This window comes from Prionailurus bengalensis, chromosome B4, assembly GCF_016509475.1.
Source record: "Prionailurus bengalensis isolate Pbe53 chromosome B4, Fcat_Pben_1.1_paternal_pri, whole genome shotgun sequence".
Taxonomy (NCBI): Eukaryota; Metazoa; Chordata; class Mammalia; order Carnivora; family Felidae; genus Prionailurus; species Prionailurus bengalensis.
Window position 1 is genome coordinate 64552779 of NC_057358.1, and position 24957 is coordinate 64577735.

General features: G+C 39.1%; 1 protein-coding gene across 1 annotated transcript in view; it reads left to right on the plus strand.

The window, feature by feature from the left end:
* Positions 1-24957, plus strand: part of FGD4 (FYVE, RhoGEF and PH domain containing 4) — a 217719-nt gene that overhangs the window by 90108 nt on the left and 102654 nt on the right. The window lies entirely within an intron of this gene.

The following is a 24957-nucleotide window of genomic DNA, read 5'->3' on the forward strand; positions in this document are numbered from 1 at the left end:
ATTTATTTTTTCCCCTTTATTTCCAGAAGATAATGTAGCAATAATGACTTAGAGCCAAGCTTTGGTCTCAAATGAAGTTCAGATCTTAGCTGTGAGACAGAGGGCACAGAACCGAATTTCTGAGTCTTTGTTTCCACACCTAAAAAATGAGGATAGTAAGGTCTACTTTATAATCCCTGTGAGGTTTAAATAAAATATTGTGAACTGCTTATTACAATACCTGATACCTACTAGGGGCTCAGCAAAGAGTATATACTTTTTTAAATGTTTATTTATTTATTTTGAGAGAGAGACACACACACACAGAGTACACACATGAGTCGGGGAGGGGCACAGAGAGAGAGACAGAGACAGAGACAGAGACAGAGAGAGAGAGAGAGAATCCCAAGCAGGCTTTGCACTGTCAGTGCAGAGCCTGACAAGGGGCTCAATCCCATGATCTGTGAGATCATGTCCTGATCCAAAATAGAGTTGGCTGATTAACCGACTGAGCCACCCAGGTGTCCCAATAGTATATTGTTATTAAAATGCCATCAACATTCTCCTTATGCCACATAGGTTTTGTGGCCATATTTTTAATAACTGCATGATATTCTATCAAGTTGTACGCATTCTTGTGTAATCATTCATCTGTTATTAGATTCTTAGGTTGCCTCTAAATTTGCACTAGACTACAAAATTCTGCAGCAAGCTGTTATTCATTGCAGATTTAATAAGTGCTCACTATACACAAGGACCTTTGCCTGGCATTAGGAGCATAGAGTCCAGAGTGGCAGTCCCTGGGTTTTGGCTTTGAGGGGCTGGCTCACAATCTGGTGGCAGGGGAGATGCATACAGATAACTGGCCTGTGGTAAACACCATCACAGTCCCAATTACTGAGAAAGTGCAGAGGAGAGGACAAACTGTCAGACTGCCTGAAGAGCTTGGGGAAGGCAGGAAAGGGTTGTAGGAGAGAGGATTTCGGTGAGTAAAGGGGTTGGGTCCCAGGTTATTAAGGGCTTTTTAAGCCATCGCATAGAATGGGACCTTTTTTTTTTAAAATGTTTATTTTTGAGAGAGAGAGAGGGAGACAGAGAATGAGCAGGGGAAGGGCAGAGAGCGATGGAGACACAGAATCCAAAACAGGCTCCAGGATCTGAGCTGTCAGCGCAGAGCCCGATGCAGGGCTTGAACCCACGAACCATGAGATCATGACCTGAGCTGAAGTTGGACGCTTAACTGACTGAGCCATCCAGGTGCCTCTAGAATGGGACGTTTTTAGTGCAACAGGAAAGTCAGTTTTGAGAAGAGAGTTGGCATTATCCATTTAGGTTTTATAGCCCTGTAGGAGGTGAGATGGAAGCAGAGTTTAATTAGGAAGTTATTAAAGAGACCAGGTGGTAAGAAGTGGCCAGATTGAAAGAAATAGCCCATGGCATGAGCTGTCAGGTTGGATGTGAAGTTGTCAGAGAAGGGTCAGAGATGGGCTCCCAGACATTTAGCCTGAGTTTGGAATAGTGGAGTTGCCATTTCCAAAAACAAGGAATGATGCAAGAGGAACAGGTCTGGGAGCTTATGTTTGAGATAGTTGTTAAACATCAAAGCAGAGATGTTCAGTAGGAAACTCCATGGGAAAGAGGTTTTTCCTGAAGTTATACATATGGGCCATATCAATAGATAATATTCATAACATGTTTTAAAACTTGGTATAGTTATTTTGCCCATTATTACTCTTCTCATATAGAATTTTTTTTGGTATTTCCATCTTTTTAAATCCAAGTAAATGTCAGAGTTACTTTGTTAAATTTATTTTCTAAAGTATGTTGGAAATTTTACTACTAGGTTATGTGGTAATTTGGGCATCTTTAAAATAGATCTTTGTATTCAGCAACATACTAGGTTTTCCTTTACTCCTTCTGATAAGAGTTCATTCTTCCCCCCACCCAAGTAGTTCTCACATACTTCTTGATCATATTCCCGAGAATTGTATACTTTTCATTGCCGTTGTTAGGAAATCCCCTTTCATTGGTATTCTGATAGTTTTTTGCTCTTATAAAGGTATTATATTGATATATTTGGCTATTTCACTGAACTTCTGGTACTATAAATAATACCCTACTTGATTTCTCTGATTTTTCTCCAGGTAGAATCATATCATCTGCAAATAATTTTGTCTGGTTCTTTTCAATATTTGTGTCGTTTATATTCATGCCTGGAAGAGAACTCGTAAATTTAAGATAGGAGATAACTGTGGAGGTAATTAATATATCTACATCTAGTCACAGCTTACAAGTTTTGTTTTGTTTTCACCTTAGGCTTATCCTAATTATTTATTTGACCTTTTAAAAATTTATTTCTGATAGATTTTTGGAGTGATTTGAGTTTATCTGTTTTAGATTTGTGCATTACCTCTCATAGTTGGTTTTGGTGTGAAATAGTATTTGGTTTTCAGCCATTTTACTCCTTCAAGGACTTATTCTCTAATTCGATGAGTACCACCCATTCACGGAAAGCTCTTTTCCTGCTGAATCAGCATTTAACTTTTGTGGCTGCAGAAACAAACCTGTAGAGAGTACATAATGAAGAGATTTCCATCCCATAACTGGGTAAGGCTCTAATGGAAAATTTAAATTCAGTAGCCATCCCTCCAACCTGAAATCCACATAGTAAAAATGAATGTATACAAGTTTTTAAAAAATGATTGCATGCACATTTGTAAAGCAACTGGTTTTGAAAACTTATTTTCAAACTAAGGTAGTTTTACAGATTTTAAAAGTCCTACTTGTTTAAAAAATCTAAATACAAAACCAGTTTTACTTCTCACGTGGATTGCAAATCAGAAAATGATTTGCTGCCACAGCATAGATTTCTAGAATGCTTTATCTTGAATTTTCAAGTTAAGTTTCAAGTGTTATTTTCTATTTGTCAAGTTAAGCCTCTTGTGACCTTTCTCCCTGAATGAGCAGTGGGCACTATCTGAAATGTTAGGACTCTGAATCACCAGGAGTAGATTCGCGGAAAAGCTTTTAATTGGCCTGCATCGCCTTGTTTAAATAGCCAAACACCTGCTAGGCAAGCCCTTGCGCATGTGAGTGGCTATATGTTGCTTCCTTTAGGATTTGCAAGGCTGGAGCACAAAGACAGTGATTGTTACCCAATAAGCTGTAGTCACACACTTCTACCAATCGCCTTAGGAGGGCTGGTTACCATGGAATCCACCATCTGTTCACTCCCCGCTGGAATGTGATTATCCTTGCTGGGCTGGGAACTGGGAAGCGTGTGCTGTGTGAAATTATCTGCAATGGACTGGGTTAATGGGAAGCTAGATTTGGCTCGCTGGAAGAACAAATGAAGGGAGTTTCACTTAAACCATTTGTGACTTCTAATCAAGAGGAAAAAATTCAGCTTTTATAAGGTAAGTAACCCTAGTACTGTGTATCCAGTTTGTACTACGTTTGGTGTGGGGCAGTATCTCCATGTGGTCCAAGGAAAGGGAGCTGTAAGCTCTTCTGGAACAAATCTCCAGCGTTACACACTTCTGTTGTATTGAATTTAAGCAGCTCAATTATGCCTACACAATATCCGGTTGGTGGGAAAATGAATTATTTTTTAATCAGTTAAAATTTTTTGTGCCTGTGAAATTATGTTATGACCCCTGAAAGTGGCAAAGAGGCAATCATTTTTAGCGGTTCCTAAGAGTGAATTACACCGATATTCTTTTTGAAATACGCCCATGGCTACAACGTGTTCTATGCCTGTTCGTCAAATGAGAAAATGTCTCAGGTCAGGGGCGTTTGTAGGTTATGATTTAATTAATAATTATTCTAACCTACATGACCGCCCTACCATTACTAGCTCATGTTTTGAAATGCGATGTTGATGCAGTTTTATTTTGCAATGCTTTTACACAAGTTTCAAGGGCCTGAGCATGTGGAAACAATGTGACAGTGCTTTAACGGCAGGCATGCAGGCACTGTGATAAGGGCAGGGGCAAAGCTCGGAGATCGGTTTCTTTTTCAAGGGCTTCCTTTGTTTTTCTGGTTCAACATCCCCTTAAAATGTGTGGTGCATATTGTAAGCAGTCGAAGGAGATTTTGGTGCTAACAAATGGATGACTGACATTTTTCTGTGTGGCTATAAGAGGTTGGTAGCTCAAACAAGGGAGTTCTCTGTCCTTTGTAAAGCAGCATTGTATCCCCTTCCCCAAAACAGTGCCCTAAAATATAAAAGTGAGAAACAAAAAGAGTGCTGTCTGTACTCTAGATACTCCTTTTGTGTTTTTCTGTCATTTAAACCATAGCACCAGGGCTCTGTGAGTCTGGCTAGGTCTGCCATTTTTATTTGATATAGGAAGGGTTGCAAAGAAAAGCTTTTTGCTTATGCAGCATGAGTCCTTCTAATTGTGCTGTTTTGCTGTCATCTTAGACATTCATGTCAGTGGGTCACTGGCTGCCCAGAGAGCTAGGAAAGGTCATTGCTATCAGACCGAATCTTGTTTGGTTCTCTTTTTTAAATGATAGTATAAAATTAGATAACCTTGTGTTGGTCAAGGACTCCTGGTCTTACTTCAAGAACAGGATTTTAGGCCTGACTGCTAGTTATGGGTTCTTGGTATTAAGTGTAGTTGACTTTAAAATTCTTACATTCTTTTGCATTTACTGATCTATATACCGTATTACTGTTTTTACTATGAAAAATTAAATGAGATACATACTAGCTCTAAAAAGCATCTTTTTCAATAATTAACAGATGCCTGTCTGCCTGAAATTTTCCTTAGGAGCACGTGCAAGAAATTTTAAGCTAATCTTGTATTATTGGGGTGAAATTTTCACCCATAAAAACACCTACAAGCAATGTAAGTTGGGGGGGGATGAAATAATATAAAAGTGTCTGTTTTTAGGGTGTTCATGTTGTTTTAGTTACTTTACCTTAAAAACCTAGAAGAGGCTTTGAGTAAATGAGTGTGAAGGGTTTGAGCCTCCATGTGCCTGGGGTGTGGTTACCTCAACCGGTGCGATGGGCTGGATAAATCTGTGCACTTCTCAAGTTCTCTAGTGTTTGTGAACTTCTTCACCATTTTTATTGTTACTGAGTTAAAGTTCTAAGACTGGTTTTCTTTAAGTGGGGATTCATGTCAGAATTTATCCCAGTGTTTTATGGGTGTTGGCAGGCACTTGGGTCATTTATTTTCACTTATAAGCATATGTGTTACTATCACCCCTTACTGGGTTTTTTGAGTAATAATTAATAAAGCCACGAGTGTGTTCAAATGTGTTGAAAACTCTCTTCTGCCAGCCACTGACAAGAAACTTAGGGCTGCACTTTCTAAATTACTGAAGAGGGGCTGGTGGCTGGGACACTCCCAGAGAACTTGAGATTCCTACCAGCACACCCGAGGGGCAGGGGTGCACGACCCCAGATCGCGAGGTCGCTCACAGGGCGGTGGTGTTTGGACCTGCTGTTTCTTATCAGCGGGGCTGAGGTGTTTGCTTCCATTCATAAATGGTGTCCACAGTCTTGTGGTAATGAGTTCAGACTGTACTCCCTTCTTGGGTCTGCTGCCAAGCCTTGCCTTCTGGTTCTCACCGTCCTTGCCTGAGGGTGGGAAGAGGTGTGAGGTTTCCCTGATTTCTGAGCTGCCTTCCAACTTTTCAAACTCTGATGGTGTGATGCTTTTCAGTCCTTCAGTATAGCTTAAGGTTTCACTAAATGGCAAGTTTATAACGTTTGTTAACCCCCATTTGCAGTTACTTCTTATAAACGTATTAAATGGATGACGAATCGGAAACTCTGAATAAAGTACTTGTTCTGATTCAAACCCATAACGGTCTGAATAGACAGCAAATCAACTCACTTCTGGTTCAGGGGCAGGCACGTCTTTCTGCTGTTCCATAATATATGCTGGGATGCTGCCTGACTTCACTTCTATTTGGACAGGTAGACTAGAAAGCTAATAAATAGCACTTAGATGCTTAAATTTTTTCCTCCTTTATTTTATGGCCGCATTCTTTCTAACTTCTCAACTGAGTCTCTTTGCTTTTGAAGTACAGGTTTAGAATCCATTCTTGGAAGTGAATTCTTTTGGGCCGTTTTGGCGCATTTGGGCCTTGAGCTGCCTCAGCTGATGGAACACTAGGGATTTGAAGTGGAAGAGAAACTGCAGAGGCTGTCATTACTGATGCCGTGTTCACATGTTTTCAGTGTTGAAGCTGTTTGCATGTTACATGACATTTAAAAATAGATGTACTGAAATTTTTCCTCTTTTATCCTCTCCAACAATCCCATACTGTCATGGTCTTAAGAAATGCATAGAATGAATTGATATTATGCACCAGTAAAATTTTGTGTTTGTGTTAGATATAGAACTACAGGATGGGAAGCCTCGGAAGTGGGTATGTGAATGATGTAAGGTCACCCAAAAGCCACGGCTCAAAAGTGGTTGCATTTGGCAGGATTTTTCTCTGAGTGTGCCATAGTTTTGATTATCAGCTGCTCTGCTTCTGAGATGCTTCCTCTTCTGTGCTTGTAACAGCTTCTGTGCTTCTGTAGAGTAAAAAGGCAAACTTTGTATGATTTGGGAATGAATGGGTCTATGGAGGCAGCAGCCCATCCTTGGAATGGTTTTGTGTGACCACTTCAGATCTGGGAATGGCTTTGATGGAGCTGTGTTGAGGGTGTCTAGCAATACCTTACTCTTAGAAAAGTTCCACATTTTACAAATAACCCCCACTTTGAGGCTAATTGTTCTTTTGTAACAAATGTGTTCAGTTACTGACTTCCCTTCTAAGGAGTTGTTTTCTTTCCTTCCTTCCTTTGCTTCCTCCTTCTCTGTTTAAATCCTGTGTTTTTATTTATTCATTCATTCATTCATTCATACCAATTTTCTGGTCCTGTGTTCAGATTAATAAAGTCATGAGACAAGGTGTATTTCCATAAGGCAAACAGATGGAATATATTGGATTTTTTTGATCCCTAGTATATATTGCTAGATGTGTATTTTCACATACTTTCACATAATTTTCACATCTGGCCACCTATTTTGAGGATCTGTCATGATCATCTTGTTTTACAGCTCTCATTTTATAGAGAAGAATCTGAGGCCCATAAACATTAAGCCACATATCCAGGGTCACAAAACTCGGTTGCAGAAACAGCTAATGTTGAGCGTTACATGTTGAATGCAAAGATACGGGGTAAAATCAGCTGATTTCCTACGTTGTTAGCCTTATGAGGAGCAGAACATTGGGGTGTCACCCTAACATCTCACAGGTGCAATTTTCAGTATGCCCAGAGGAAGAGAAGCTTTGAAAGATGATTCCTTAGTAACCAAGGTCATAAGAAACAGATACAGCTTTTTAAAGAAGTTTAGGCATTTAAATGAGAACTGTAACTTCCAAGCCAACTAGATATTTGTGTTTTTCAGTTTGCATGTTTGCTTCCTCACATCCATATCTGTAGCAGAAGGAAAGTAAGGATCGGAATGTTGCTTAGTGATTGTGGAGCCCAGAGCAGGTGGGGAAAGACAGCCTGAATGACAAATATAGTTCCACTCGAGGGCACACTTGTCGTCTGGATAGTATATTTCTGATGTGGGCTAATGCATCCTCTTTGAACATTGCTGGAGCCATAGAACCTGGGATTACTTACCTGGTCTTCCTTTTCTCAGCTTCCCACCACCCCAACCACTTGCTTCCCCTTGCCCAGAACCATCCTGCTGCCTATTGATTCTTTCTTTCTTTGTGTTACTGTCATCATTTTTAACTTTGCATTCACTTATCAAACATTTATTGAGCACTTACTCTCTGCTAGGCAGTATTGCAAGTGTGGAGGATAGGGCACAGAACACAAAGGGCAAGGACTTTAGTGGAAAATAGTAGAGGGGGGAGATAGATAATAAATAAATGAACAATGTTAATTTCAACTAGTGACGAGAATGTGAAGACAAAACCTTGATGTGTTGAGGGATTTTAGTGCAGCAAACTTCAGATTGGTTTATCAGGAAATGTTTATCTGGGGAGGTCTCATGAAGCTGAGACACAAATGATAAGAAGCCAGCATGGGGCGCCTGGGTGGCTCAGTCAGTTAAATGTCCGACTTCTGCTTGGGTCATGATCTCAGGGTTCGTGAGTTCGAGGCTTACTTCGGGCTCTGTGCTGATAGCTCAGGGCCTGGAGCCTGCCTGGGATTCTGTGTCTCCCTCTCTCTCTCTCTCTCTCTGCCTCTCGCCCACTCATGCTCTGTCTGTCTCTCTCTCTCAAGAATAAATAAACATATAAAAAAATTTTTTTTAAAAATCCAGAACAATTCAGTGGAGTGGGGGTGTGTTATCCCCACTTCATTCAGGAGAAAATTGAGGAAAGCCTATCAGGATCATATCATGGTCACATAGTGCTCCAAAAGCACACTGCATGTTGTCTTTTCCAAAGTCAGAGTTTACTTTGTTAGCATGGGAAGGCATTCAGTACAGTGGTTTAGAGCACAAGCAGCCTAGATTTTCTGCCATCTCTCATGCTGGCTACGTGGAAGTTTCTAGGCAAGTTACTTAGCTTCTTGAAACCCCTTCCCCCATTTGTTAGAACTTAGGGAGTTATCATGAATATTAAAGGAGGTAATATTGAAAACCCCATTTAGTGCTAAAGATGATGGTGATAGTTGTCATATTCTCTAAGAGGTATTGGTAATAATCCCATCAATGTTGAAATATTTGCTTCTGTTTAGCAGTGAAAGCCCAGGAGTACTTCTCTTTATAGGGTACATTTCTCTTTGATCTCTCCCATCATTCTCACCCCTCACATATATTCATTCATTCATCTCTCACATTCATTTATTCAGCAAACACTTTTGTTGTTTAAAAAAGGCTTTACTGAGTGATGCCTGGGTGGTCAGTCAGTTGAGCATCTGACTTTGGCTCAGGTCATGATCTCACGGTTTGTGGGTTCAAGTTCTGCATTAGGCTCTGTGCTGACAGCTCAGAGCCTGGAGCCTGCTTCGGATTCTATGTCTCCCTCTCTCTCTCTGCCCTCCTCCACTTGCACTCTGTCTGTGTCTCTGTCTCTCAAAATTAAACATTTATAGAAATTAAAAAAATAAAAAAGACTTTATTGAGGTACAATTGACATAGAGAGAGCCGTACATATATACAACTTGAGGTTTGGAGATAAATATACAGTTGTGAAATCGTTGCCACAATCTGTGCCATAAACATACCCATTACCTCCAAAAGAACGCTTTTTGCATGTTCATTTGCCCTTGCTAGATTCTGGATGAAGAACTTGATTAGACATGGTCTGTGCTCACAGGTTCTCAGTCAATAATCTGTTAACCAATCTATTGCATTCATTGTGGTTGGTGATGGAGGAGGTATACCGGGGACAGAGGAGCAGATAATTGACCGTGCAGGTGGAGTGGGCTGGGAATTCTGGTCTGAGGCAGCAAAAGCAGGGAGGCAGATAGGCCTAGGAAGCTGAGTGCAGAATGTGAGCTGAGGTAGGGTTGGGATTTGAGAGTGGAGGTCTTGGCTTGCGTAGAAGTTTTTACTCTATCCTGTAAAGAATGAAGAACTTTGAATAGTTTTAGATATTCTGAGAGTAGATCTTCTGTTTTGTAGTCTAGAAATGTATGACAGTTTAAGTGATGGAAACACTGGAAGGAATAATATCCAAGACAGCCTAAATTGTTCTTTTGCATCTTTATCTTCATCATCTTCTTCATCCGAGGTGGGCAGAATTTTTCTCCTCTTATCATCGTCATCACAATACAGTTGTCACATCTTACTCTTGATATTTAGACACTAAAGTCAGCACAGAGTAAAACTTGCACAGAGCAAAAAAAAAAAAAAAAGTCCTTGAGAATTTGCTTAGGAAGGCATTGCTTTGGAGATCAACTCTTTCATTGAGTTTAACCTAGTGTGTGTTTTATTTGTTCCCAGGTTTGGAAGAGATTGCTACTGCTTTGCTCTGGGTAGGAGATGAAATAATTACTTTGCTTGCATTTGAGGGCCATTCTGCATGAAATATGAGGGCTCAGCAGGTTCATGATCTCTATCTCACTCCTACGACAGGGCACATGAGCATTGGGATCAAATTGCTCAAACAACTTAAGCTATGGAACCTGTGTTTGTGCTGCTTCTACATAGCTGTTTTCTATGTCTGCAAAGCACATTAGTTCAAGCAAGTTTAATTGCATTTACAGTACAATTACTGTTATTGCATTGTTCCAACTTTTAGTGCTTTTCTGTGTGTGTCAAACAATGCAAAGTGTATTCATCATCTCATTTAATCTTTTTTTTTTAAGTTTATTTATTTTGAGAGAGGGAGAACACAAGCGGGGGAAGGGCAGAGAGAGAGAATCCCAAGCAGGCTCCATGCTGTCAGCTCAAATCCCGATACAGGGCTTGAACCCATGAACTGTAAGGTCATGACTTGAGGCAAAATCAAGAGTTGAACACTTAACCAACTGAACCATCCAGGTGCCCCATCATCTCATTTAATCTTTAGCACACACTTGAGATAAATGGAATTTATCCCCGTTGAACAAATAAAACTTGTTATGAGATAAATACTATTTTCAAGTTTGCTAATAATTAAATGATAAACTGGGGTTAAAACCCCAATCCATTTTGGCTTCAATCCTGTATTCGTAGCTTTTATGCTCAGTTTTCTTTTACTAGAAAATTTAACCTAAGCAAAAACAAAACAAAAACAAAACAACCTAGGAGACTTAAATACTGCAATAGCTGAGGAGGTAGAGAAATAAGATTCCAAAGAGATGGAGAGAGAATTACTAAGTTTTACTATCTTTTTTTTTTTTAATTTTTTTTTTCAACGTTTATTTATTTTTGGGACAGAGAGAGACAGAGCATGAATGGGGGAGGGGCAGAGAGAGAGGGAGACACAGAATCGGAAACAGGCTCCAGGCTCTGAGCCATCGGCCCAGAGCCCGACGCGGGGCTCGAACTCACGGACCGCGAGATCGTGACCTGGCTGAAGTTGGACGCTTAACCGACTGCGCCACCCAGGCGCCCCAAGTTTTACTATCTTTAAGAAGCCCATAGGTAGTAATTGTCAAAGAACATGAACAGACATTTCCAAAAGAAAGAAACACAAATAACTAATACATGAAAAGAAAGTTTTATATAACTGGCAATCAAAGAAATACATAAAATAAATATTCCTTTATTGCATTGGCAAAAATTTCCTGAATGGTTGTATTTTGGATTGGCACCCTTATTTATTTCAGATGACAGTGTCACTTCAGATGAAAGTGTAAATTGATACAACTTTTTGGAAAATAATTTGGTAATAAGCATTATCTTAGGGAACATTTTGTTACAAAGGATAGAAGAATCCACTCTAACTTAAAAGAGGGTTGTATAGAAACAAGGCACAGTACACTGATCCAGGCCTCAGAGGAGCCTGGAGCCAACATACTTACACTTTATCTCCCTCAGATGACCTCTTCTGCATCTCTGGATGGCAGAAAGCAGGGCCACCCCAAGTCTCGATTATACCACTTTCTAGGCCCAGTGCCCAGCAGAATCAAAGTCCCAACTACTGATGCCTTGGAGAGAGACTCTGATGGTGAAGTCTTGGTTGGCACTTAACCATGGTCCCATCAGATGTGGTTGTGGAACACAGAGGTCATTTGACTTATCAACCTATTCAGAATGTCCTGTGAATTAGAAACTCTGAAACGGGAGTAAAGCAAGCAAGTGAGAACACACCTGGTACGTGTATCATTAGTACTAAAAATATTCGTATTCTTTGATCCCACAGTCCCAGTTTTAGAAATCTACCAGTAGTTAAGTTACCTAGTGATTCTGTGAATGATTTATCCCATCACATCAGGTGCTCCTGTGGAATGGAGAGAAATGGGCAACTACAGATATGTTCCACAACAGGGAAATGGCTACATGAATTATGACCTAGTCATGAGATTGTATGTTGTACAAATATTAAAAGCCTGTTTTCAAAAAAATGTAGAACAGTGCTCACAATGAAACATAGTATGCATACATGTTGTATATGCTGTGCTGAGTTGCGTTTTATATAATACATAGAAAAAAATACTAAAGAATTAACCCCAAACACAGACTTGTTTGTTGCTATTAGATTTTAGAATCACTTTTGTTTTATTTACAACTTGTCTGTAGATTTTAATTTTTAAGTTTTTTTTTTTTTAAGATTTTATTTTTAAGTAATCTGTACACCCAATGTGGAACCTGAAATCAAGAGTTGCACGCTCTACCAACTGAGCCAGCCAGGCACCTCGTGTCTGTAGATTTTAAATAATTAACAATGGCCTTATAATTAAAAATAAACTAATATAAAATTACTCAAATTATAATCTGGTAGAGAAGATAAACCTGTCCTAAGTAAAGTAATAGTAGCTAACATAACTATTATTTTGTGTTTGGATGGTGCAATAAAAACTTAAGGATGGATTTCCTAATAATTTGACTTTTTATGAGTGGAATAGTGTATTTAAGAGCCATTTCCTTATCAATGGTGGTATTCAAATAGTAATCAGAACTGTAGAGAAGATTTGTCTGTTGTGTAGTAAGAATTAGATGACATCTAAAGTCCTTTACAACCCCAGTGTTCTGTTAGAGAAACAGGTTTATTTTGGAGTGATTGTTTTAAAAAAAAAAAGTACATAATGTTAGGGGAAGATACACAAGGCAAGTAGCTTTTGTGAAAGAGATGTGAAATTCTTCTATAGGAGATGTCACAGTGTAGGATTAATAAGGAGGCAGTGAATTTGAGTCAGATCTTGAAGGATGTGATAGGGATCAGATAATGTGTTGGAAGTAATCTGAAGGTCTGCTAATGATTGATTCTAAGGCGGTTTGGACTTGACCATTAATGGATAAGGGATAGTAACCAAATTGACTCGGTGAATGGTAGAGGCATTTTCCTTGTTCATCTTCTAGTGAGATGAGTGAAGTGGTGCAAAACTTAAATTGAACAAGAGAACAAAGTCAAGCCAGTCTGCTTGTTTGGGGGTTTAACTATGTTCTGGGAAGAAAACTTCAGGATGATTGACCTTGATGTTTATGTTTTGGTAGTTATGTTAAATTATGGCAGTAATACATTAACAGCTACACTATAAATTCAACCTGCTTGCTTAACTGTCGGACATTAAATTTTTTTTTTAATTTTTTTTTAACGTTTATTTTTGAGAGACAGAGAATGAGCAGGGAAGGGGCAGAGAGAGAGAGACAGACAGACAGACAGACAGACAGAATCTGAGGCAGGCTCCAGGTTCTGAGCTGTCAGCACAGAGTCCACCGTGGGGCTTGAACTCACGAACTGTGAGATCATGACCTGAGCCAAAGTTGGATGCTTAATCGACTGAGCCACCCGGGCGCCCCGACATTAAAATTTTTTGAAACGACACACAACTACTCAGGAAACGAGGACCTTCAATTCTGCTGGTGTGTGTATGTGTGTGTAGTCATCTTTTTGCCAAAGGTAATAATGAAGATATGTTCTTTCTGTTCATTAGGAAAAGGTGTAGCTACCAGGCATCTGGGTTGGTCAGTTGGTTGAGCATCTGACTTCAGCTCAGGTCATGATCTCACAGTTTCTGAGTTCGAGCCCCATATCTGGCTCACTGCTATCAGCACAGAGCCCCCTTCCGTCTTCTGTCCCCCTCTCTCTGCCCCTCCCCTGCTCACACGCTCTTTCAAAAATGAATAAATATTAAAAAAAAAAAAGGAAAGGTGTAGCTCCCTTAAAGAGTAAGCTGATCTCAGGGTTGGCAGTGTAGCATTTTCTGTAAAGCTAATTTTCCCTCCTTTTTTAAAAAAATTAATTTATTTTTAGAGAGAATGAGAGAGAGAAAACACGAACAGGGAAGGGGCGGGGTGGGGGGGGGAGAGAATCTCAACCCGACTCCATGCTGACTGCACAAACCCCGTCTCAGGAACCATGAGATTATGACATGAGCCAAAATCAAGATTCGGACACTTAACTGACTGAGCCACCCAGGCGCCCCTTGTTTTCCCTCTTTAAAAAATTGGAAGAGGCACCTGGGTGGCTCAGTTGGTTAAACATCTGACTCGGTTTGGACTCAGGTCATGAAATCAGGTTCATGAGTTTGAGCCTCATGTTGAGCCCCACATCGGGCTCAGCACTGACAGTGCGGAGCCTGCTTGGGATTCTCTCTCCTTCTCTCTCTGCCCCTCCCCTGCTCACGCTCTCTCTCAAAATAAATAAATAAAACTTTTAAAGAATTGAAATAGGTATAAAATTATTGCTGTAAAATTATCACCAATATATCTGTTCCTTAATTTATTTTTCTTCTTTCTGATTATTGTATACATTGAGTCTCTTCTGTGATGATTGACAACTTCTAGGCCAATTCTGATGAGCACATTCTCAACTCATGGTCATGGCCACTTTGAGGGCTCTATGGAGTGGAGTGTTTATGACTTTGAGCTCATTTAGCTTCAGACTTAAGGTACCTGATGGTGCTACAACATTTGGCAGTCCTCTTCCAAATTAGTATTCCCGTTCCCTGTTTGAGTTTGTCATTGCCTTTTTGTCATAGAAAATTGTCAAGGAAGTAGTGTCTTTCCTCAGAAGAACCAGGTTCTGTATCTGGAGTACTAGCCACTAGCTAATTCAATAGTTTGACTACCTGAAATGCAGTAGCTTTGAAAACGGCTGTTTTAATATCTATATTTATGCAAAAATGTCTAAAATTTACCCAACCATGAAGTTAGTTATATATTTCAGTAATAAAATACTGAAGCAGTATGAGTGTTGAGGCAAGAAATGGCTATACATTGTACAGTTTTTGTTTTTAACAGAAAAAAATACTTTTAGTGTTACTTGTGCTCCTTTAAGACACTGCTCAACTACCAGTCTTCCAGTAAACTTTTCTTTCCAGCTGCATTTCTCTCCTCTGGGCTCCTGAAGCACCTTGTGGTTAGATCTGTCAGCACCATATTTTGCAATTGACTGTTATCTTGCTTCTCTACCCAACTGACTGATTTCCTGAGTCCAGGAATTATTTTACACATTTTAATCCCCAGCTTTTCGCTCAGCACAGAACCCATGCTTACACTTTGATTGTTGAACTGAGCTAAAACTAATGAAAAAAAATGTTAGGTAAAGGAATTTACCCAAGTGACCAGTGACAGTTGTGTGTTGCCATTTCATTGCCTGGAAGATAAGGAGAGGTCTTCCCCCATAGGATTAGAATAGTCACTACGTCACCTGGCTCTCATGTCTCTGCTCCTGGAAAGAGCCCTACCCCAACAAAGAGAACTAAGCAAATCCTCCTCAAGTCTCAGATGGTTCTGGATGCATTCATGTCTGTCCCTGGCTAAACTGGGTGCTGCTGGAGGTCATGGATTTTGTTGATCAAATTTATGCTCGCAGGTGCTTAAAGCCCAGGATACTGAAAGTGTTAAATAGAGCATCCAATGGAAGAGATGAGGAGAAGAATGAGTCTTACCCAGAAGTCTTCGAAGTGTTGGTAGAATCACTGGTCTCCTTTCTGCCCATGGAATTTTAGGCATGGCTGGTTAAAAAAGACCGGGATTACATTGTTAGATAATGGTGATGATTACATATGTTAGATAATGTAATGGCATTCTGGTAATACTGGGTGACAAATCATCATAAGCATCATATTTGTAGATTATATAATGGCACAGTACTTAAACAAGTTTGCAGACTAAAGACCTTTATATCCTTTTCTTTTACCAAAAAAAAAAACCCCACAAATGTTCCCCATTTGCTAATCCTCCATGTGAAGAGAAGTGTCTGTCTGTACATATTTAGCAGGTTCTTACCTAGCAGATATATTTGAAAAACTAAGCACAACCTGTCCTTCTGAGGGAAGGGTAACATTTGAATGAGTGAGAAAGTAACTGCAATCAGCAAAGGGAAAAAGTACGTGATAGAGCATTTTTGGAGGGACTCCTTGGAAATATTTCCATTATTGTGTCCTCAGCAAGATAGATATTAGTGCGTCTTTTATTTATTTTATTTACTTAAAAAAACTATTTCTGGTGTGTGTGGGTGGCTCAGTTGGTTAAGTATCCGACTCTTGATTTTGGCTCAGGTCATGATCTCACGATTGTGGGATCGAGCCCTGTGTCGGGCTGTTTGGGATTCTCTTTCTCTCTCCCGCTGCCCTTCTGCCCTGGTCACATTCTATCTCTGTCCCTCTCTAAAATAAAAATAAAAAATAACTATTTCTGCATACTAATTCAGACTTAAATACAAGATCCTTTTTGCCTTATTTTAAAATCTTTGAGATAGTTATAGTAGGGTTTAGACCAAATTAAAAAAAAAAAAACAACAGTAACACTTTCCAAGACATCAAGGCAGATAGAAATATACTAGAAGAATTTCAAGGAAAACTTTTGCATAGTTGGTAGATGGATTTAAAAATGTATATCATGATTTAGTAAGTGCAGCTAATGATGTAGTTCTTCCTTTTAGAACAATGAATTTTTCTCAGCTAGAAATAACCATTAAAACCACATATGGAAGTAAACTGACTTAGATCTGCTCTTTCAAATGGCTATACCATGAACTATTTAACCAAGATTTTAAAAAACAAAGCAGATTGAATCACACTGATCCCTCAAAAATAGTATTTTATCTGTACCTCACACCATATTAAGTTCTATTTTAGTATTTCACAGTATGTATTTTAGTGCAACAATACTTGTATTTAATGCATTTAACTTATGCATATATACATGCATCCATGCATCCATACATACTTGGAGGTGCGATGCCCGGTTTTCATACTGAGAGGGATGTGCCATCAAAAAGTTTGGAGAGGGGCGCCTGGGTGGCGCAGTCGGTTGAGCGTCCGACTTCAGCCAGGTCACGATCTCGCGGTCCATGAGTTCGAGCCCCGCGTCAGGCTCTGGGCTGATGGCTCAGAGCCTGGAGCCTGTTTCCAATTCTGTGTCTCCCTCTCTCTCTGCCCCTCCCCCGTTCATGCTCTGTCTCTCTCTGTCCCAAAAATAAAATAAAACGTTGAAGAAAAAAAAAAAAAGTTTGGAGATCATTGTTCTAGCAAGCCCTCCTTGACCTTCCTACACCTGTTGCAGTAACAGGGCCCCCAGCCAAACTTGTCAGTCACCATTCTACTTGTCTGCTCTCTCTTTGACTCCTTGGAAGGGATTATTAATTGAGATTGTATTAAGTGTTTGATACTGTGTGCAGAGGACCTATAGAAATGAATGGGACAGTCATGGCCCTTGCTTTCCAGAGGCTTTGAGAATAGTAGGGAAGACAAATGCTAAACAAGGAGGACATTGCATGAACTTTCATTTAATTACGGTTGTAAATAAGTGTTCAAAGGAAACCTGCAGGGGGAAGTGAGACCTGACCATATGAAAGACCTTGAGGTCATAGGAACTGAAAAGAATAGTGCAGTTGAAAATGAGACTCCACTGAAAGTGATCATCAGGACTTTCTAAAAAATTCCCAAGTACCTAGCAGTGTGCCATGTATACTGTATGGAGTCCCACGTAGGGGCTCAATAATTCCTTGTGAATGAATGGATAAAATAATTTCAGAAAAAACCTCAAATCAGTGGCTCAACGTTTTATTTGATCCACACAATGTTTTTGAGCTTTGACATTTAAAAACAATAATTCTCCAATTTGCCACAAGTAAATAATTCATACTGTTGTAGACTGGTATCCTTACCCATTTGTGTTATGTGCCCAGATGCTAAATACATTGGTCTTTGTTACCCTGTGTAGAAGATAAAGATTATGCCATACCCCATAGACAGTGAACTGTTTACTAGTATGAGATTATTTGAGTTTTAGTGATTAATGTACAAACTAAGTGTTATGTCTTGAAGACTTATATGGATATTTTATCCTTAGTATAATACTGAAAATCTGTTTCAGCATTATTGGTAAAATTCACAATATATAGATTGCTAGGATAATGATTTTAAAATTTCAAGCAAGTACATTTATAATTTATCATGTACCCCATTCATCAGTTTAAGGCCCATATGATGGAAATTGGCTGGGTTTTTTTAAGTTCTCTTTTTATCCTTGATCTTATTTCCTACCACAAACATAATAACTTAGAAAAAGTTATCTGAAAGCTTACTAAAATTTGGAATGACTAATATCCTATTTTTCTTTCTTTGGAGTTTTCTTTATTTCTGTAATATAGCCCTGTGATTGCATCAAAAAGGAAACTGCACGTTTAAGTGTGTCATTATCTGTGGGATAAAAGGGAAGAAATAAGTAGAATGGCTGATTTGCAGACGGGATGGTGATGGTTATATTTAGGTTATCTTTTCTTTCCATATTCTGAGTTTGTCCTGTAAGAATATTTGGGCCAACACAAAAGGCTAGGCAGCTGCTGTTACACCATCACGCTGTGCATAAGGGTCTTGAAGAAAGGAAGACAAGTAATTAAAAGAAATCTGGATGAGGCAGCGAGGCAGCTGATGAAAAAGAGAGAGAGAGAAACAAAAGCCCCCCCTCTTTTCTCCCAAGTTAGTAGCAAGTAACTGGCTGTACTTTACCCTTTATCTGACCTGCCAAGGGCAAAGCCTAAGTTTTATTTTCTTAAAGCCTCAGAGGAGCCTTTTCTGGAAGCTGCATGACTATTTCAAAGTTGGAAAAAATAATAGGTTCCTGTGGAAATTTATGAAAAGAAAACATTTTTTTTTACTTCCTTCTCAAAACCGGTGATTGATAGAGGGAACATGGTTTGGGAACATATTTTGAAAGCAACGTGGCAAGGAATGAGGCTAGAAAGGTAAGCAGGGGACAGAGCCTTAAGGAATTATGTGGAGTTTGGATTCGTTCTGAGGGCAGTAAGCAGCCATTGAGGAGATCAGCTGGGAAGTGATGAACAGTCCTGCCAGCCGCAGTGAAGTTTGCAAATCTGCCACACGTCTCCTCACTATGCAGCCTGAAATAAGGTGCTTTCCCTCCTTTGCTGCCTAATGAGATCTCATTTACCCTTCAGGGTTAAGTTCAGTCTTCCCTTCTCCCGTGTAAGGGGTAGCTTACAGGTATATGGGAATGAGAGCATGAAGCTGAGAGACAGGTTGGTACCAGAAACAGGTGTTTTATAATCTTCTGCATAGGGGAGGAGCTGTAGCTTTCAAGTGGGTCAGTTGTCCCGAATAGATAGTCAAGAAAGTAGAATGCGGAGGCACGGTCAGGCAGTGGAGAGTCTATGAAAGGGACTTCATAAGCATCAACAAAGAGATTGGCCAAAGCAGAAATAGGCTGGCTGAGGTTGGGTGTCATAAATTCATGGTGGAAAATGTCCTAGTCGCAATAATTTTTTATTGTCATAAAATATACATAAAACTTACCATTTTGCTGTTTTTAAGTGTACAGTTCTGTGGCATTAATACATTCACATTGTTCTACCACTGTCTCCACTTAAGCCATTTCTAGAACTTTTTCGTCTTCCCTAACAGAAATTCTATATCCTTTAAAATAGTTGTGGTGGTATTTTGTTCACACCAAATGGCAGCCTCCGAACCAGAGACCTACAAGTGGACAGTGTTGTGGTGTGTACAGGTGAAGGACAAGAAACTGCTAGAGAAAGCATTTGTAAAGAGTGACTCTGTGAGGTGGGTGAGGCAGGGGGACTGTGATGGGGAAGGAGGAGGAGAGAAGAGAAATGGACATGTATGGTGTGTCCAGCATCATAGTAAGTGCTGTGTGTAATATTCTTTAATGAAGCTATTAGGACAGCTAAGAATAGGTTCATTCAAGAGTTTAGAGTAGGAAAAGGAGGAATCCAGGTGGTGACAGGATGACGACTGTGGAATTTGAAATCTCAGAATTAATTTCTTGCTGAAGTGAATGTGATTTCCTAAAGGAAACACATACATAGCCCTTCCAGTGTAGGGTCGTTACCTGGCATTGTTCAAGTGGAATCCAGAGAAGTTGTGCAAAAATAATAATGGTCATAATTAAAGAAGAAGCACTGTATTTATCCATTAACTTTGTTGCTCCTTTGAATTTAGATCATATCAGTTACCTGGGATTAGTACAAAGGCTGAATTAGATAAAAAGCATGCCAGATGTGAAGGTGTACTATAATGAGTGGGGGAAATGCTACAAGAGAGACACATCACCAACTTCAAGTGTGTGTATTGCTGAATGGTGTGTGTGAACATGTGAAGTGAGCGTTGTGACACAGGAAACACATACCAAGAAAATCAGGTTATAACTTGAGATATGCAGATCAATTCCATAACTTAGGTTAGAAAAGAGTGTTTTTATTCTCTAGGATTGTGTATTTTTTATTAGAGGATTATTAATGTCGGATGACATTGCAGACATATTGCAGATTTCTCTCCTATATATCTAAAGTATACAAGCTGTCCCTATCCACACACCATAAGAAAGATGTATAGCTCTCGCTGGGCAGCCAGAGTGGAAGAGGAACAGAATTGAATTAGAAGCCAGAATGGGCAGCAGTGTAACCAAGGTTTATATTATCTATCATCCATCCAGGAACTCTGGTTGGAGGGGTCCTTAACAGTACTGTGTGGTTGGGACTCTAACTGAACGTCTAACTACAGAATTAACATAAAACATTTCTATTAAATATTTTTTAAAAGAATAACAATTCAGGGATAATATTCTTGCTTTGAAGATCTGTATAAAAATAATTTGGTACAAAAATATTTAAGCAACAAACACCATTTACCTGGAATGTATTCAAGAATTTTTAGGACTTCATTAAGGCTCACAGATGTGCAGAATGGAAATTAGGCATCAGTTGGTTGACTTTTTAAATTAAAATGTGTGTTTTTTTAGGTCAATGAGGGAATCATTTTAGTATCAAATTGTTACTTGATTTTATTAGATTGTTATTAGAAAACTAAAGAGTGCAAAATGGGTTAAGATTCAGGTTAGTTTTATTCTGTGAAAATGGAGTTTGCCTCTCAGTTAAATAACATTGGAGAGTGAGGATTTTGCTCCTTAGTTGATAACTGAAAGTCATAAATACTTCCGTTTTCTTACTCCTTGTTGTATCTGAACAAAGTGAAATACTAGCATTCACTTGTTATAACTGTCTTGTTATTTATTGCCAAAACGTGTTTATTGCCAAAACGTAGTAAATAATTATTAAAGTCACTTTTGGCATTAGTCCACAGACGTTTTCAGGTATACGACAGATGGTGTGCCAGGTAGCTTTAAAAAAAAATGCTAGGTCAGACAACTTAATCCACCACCTTTTTAAAAAACATTGCAGATTAATAAATTTTAGTTGAGAAAGCACAAGCCGTGTGGTAACATTTTTGTCTTAGATCACTTCCATTAGAAATGGTAAGCTATAGAAAGTTGTAGAGATAGCCTTTAACACAAAAAGTAAATGAAGTTCAACAAATGGTTATGAAATACAGTATTATGTGAATGTCTGACAGACCTTTCTAAGTCCTTCTTCAACAATTTGTGAAGAATAACCTCTCTGTAAGGAGGAGAAGCATAGGAGCAGAATGCCGGCCCGTGAAGTCTTCCGTGCATAAGGCATTTGGTGAATAACTGTGAGTTCTTTAACATTGATTTTAGGTATTTTCGGGGCTATGATATATGTGACAAATAATCTTATTAAATCACCTATTTCCTAAACATTTATTTGAAAGTTCCCTTTAAATGTATTATCATAAACTTCAATTTTCCCAGAGGGACTCTATGTGGGAAACTAATTAGGTCACTTCTGAGTTTAAGATTTTTAAAAATCAGGGGCGCCTTGGTGGCCCAGTCAGTTAAGCGTCCAAGTCTTGATTTCAGCTTAGGTCATGATCTCACATTGGGACCTGAGATCGAGCCTTAAATCTCTCTCTACCTCTCCCTCTGACCCTCCCTGACTTGTGCAGGCTCTCACTTTCTCATTCTCTCTTGCTCTGTCTCAAAAAATAAGAAATAAAAGGGAAAAAAAGATTTTTAAGTGAATAAAATGAACCAGTGATTATCTCTACTACTGATGAGAAAGGCAATGAATGTACCAAAATGATTTGGTTTTGAGTTTACACTAAGACTATGCATTTCATACCCTTTTGCTTTCTTAAAGAATATATTGCTTTATTTGCTCCTTAATTTTTAAAACTAAGGGATAATTTATGTACAACATAATTAACCCTCCTTAGGGTATAATTATGAGTTTTGACAAATGCAAACAGTTATGTAACCAGCACTGCAATGAAGATCTAGAACAGTCCTATCTCCAAATATTCCATCATGCCCTTTTGTAATCAGCCAGTTTGTTCCCATACTACCTGCTGCTTCAGACTTATTCTGTCCCTGTAGGCTTGCCTTTTCCAGAATGTCATAAGGAATCATATATATGTAGCCTCTAAGTTAGCTTCTTTCTTTTTGTTTTTGTTGAAATTCTAGTTAGTTCACATATAGTGTAATATTGGTTTCAGGAGTAAAATTTAGTGATTCGGCACTTATATAACACCCAGTGCTCATCACAAATGCCTTCCTTAGTCTCCATCACCCACTTAGCCCATCCCTCACCCACCTCCCCTTGAGCAACCCTCAGTTTGTTCTCTATGTTAATAGTCTCTTATGGTTTGCCTCCCTCTCTCTTTTTTCCCCTTCCTTCCCCTGTTTTGTTTCTTAAATTCCACATATGATGAAATCCTATGTTACTTGTCTTTCTCTGACTGACTTGTTTTGCTTAGCATAATACGTTCTAGCTTCATCCACATCATTGCAGATGGCAAGATGTCATTCCTTTTGATGGCTGGGTAATTTTCCAGTGTGTGTGTGTGTACACATATACCTACATACACACCACATCTTCTCTTTCCATTCATCAGTTGATGGATGTTGGGCTCTTTCTATAATTTGGCTATTGTTGATAATGCTGCTGTAAACATCAGAAGTACTCCTTGAAGGTACCCCTTTGAATCAGTATTTTTGTATCCTTTGAGTAAATACCTACTAGTGCAATTGCTACATCGTGGTGCTAGTTCTATTTTTATATTTGGCTTCTTTCTAAGGCACATGCGTCCTTAGTTCATTCCTTCTTATTGCTGAATGTTAGACCATTGCATGGATTTATCACAGTTTGTTTATCCATTCACTAATTGAAGGATGATTGGGTGTTTCCAGCTTTTGGTGACTATGAGTAAAGCCCCTGTAAACATTCATGCGCAGGTTTTTGTGTGAAGTAAGTATTCATTTCACTTGGGCAAGTACCTAGGAGTGTGATTGCTGGGTCACATGGAAGTGCATGTTTAACTTTGTAAGAAACTGCCCTGGCTGTTATTAGGGAGCTTAGAATTTAGTTACAAGTTTGTGGTAGATGCTTGTTGGGATGAGCACTGGGTGTTATATGTAAGTGATGGATCACTAAATTCTACACCTGAAGCCAATTTTACCATTTATGTTAACTAGAATTTAAAACAAAAATGTGAAGTAAAAAAAAAAAAAAAAAAAAAAAAAGATAAAATTTCTTCTGGATTAAAAAGAAAACAAGTTTACGGTTTGATGCTGAATATAATTGCAGATTACCCGCTTGTGGCCAGTGAGAGTCGATAGTAGTAGTTATACTTTATTATCACTTGAGTTTACACTAAGTTATACTTTATAATCACTTACTAGCTACAAATCGTGTTTCTATAAAAATTCAAAAGTGGATTCCATTATATCTTAATTTATTGTACAAAAGTGAATTTAACTTCTTAAAGGTTGTTGTTTTACTTGTTATTGGCCAAGTTTTTTAACCTCTTGAACCTAGTTTTCTCTTCTACAAAATGGTAATTACTATTTCCTCCCTGACCTGAATTATTCCTCTATAGTGATAACTCATTTTTGCCTTACAGTGAGGATTTAATGACGTGCTGCATGGAAGGTGCTCAGCAGCCCCTGGCACAAAAGTAAATGTTAAGTATAAAAAAAAAAAAAAGAAAAGGTATTTATTTGTTTGACAACCAAACCTGAATTTATAATTTAAACATTGCTATCAAAGCTCAAAAAGCACATCAACTGGAGCATTTTTATGACAGGGAAACGTTCTGTTTTTTACATTACTGAAATTTGCCAAGTTTAAGTGGTCTTGGAATCCAATATAGACAGTTTTCCTGCCACTGTGAAATTCAAACACATGGGTGGAGTTTGCAAAGGAACTAAAAGACAATTCCGATTTCTTCTTTCTTGGACTCCTTTTCTTAATGTTTCAAATTATCCCTTCTTTTTAGATGAGTTTTAAAACCTATTCATGGCCTAATATGTAAGTAGATTTCTTTTATTCAGAATTACTAAGTTGATAACCACTCCCTTCCCGGTGAGCAGGTGGAAGTTACTGTTCCACAGCCCCTCAGACCTCATCCTGGGTATCGCCCTCCTGCCATTGACATCAAGCAGTTCTAAGCAGATGCAAGTGAGCCAGGGCTTTAGGCCCTCAGTGAATGAGGCAAGACTCCAAACAGGCAAATTCTTGCCCTAGTACGTCTCCTAGGGTGGTCCTTGAAGTGCAGTGCCAGATCAGTAGTGTTCCTGTCACTTGGGAGCTTGTTAGAAATGTAAATTCTGGGCTCCACCACAGACTAAATTCAGTTGCGGAGATGGGACTAGACAATCTGTGTTTTATTTATTATTTTTTTTAATGTTTATTTTTTTATTGAAAGAGAGCATGAGCACAAGAGGGGCGGGGGGAGGGGGTGCGGAGAGTGGATAGAGGATCTGAAGCAGTCTCTGTGCTAACAGCAGAGAGCCTAACATGGGGCTTAAACTCACAAACCATGAGATCATGGCCTGAGCTGAAGGTGGATGCTTAACTATCTGAGCCACCCAGGCGCCCCAGGCAACTTTTTTTTTTTTAACTTTTTTAATGTTTATTTATTTTTGAGAGAGAGACAGAGGCACAGTGTAAGCGGGGAGGGGCAGAGAGAGACACATACATACAGAATCTGAAGCAGGTTCCGGGCTCTGGGCTGTCAGCACAGAGCCCAACATGGGGCTCACCAACCGTGAGATCATGACC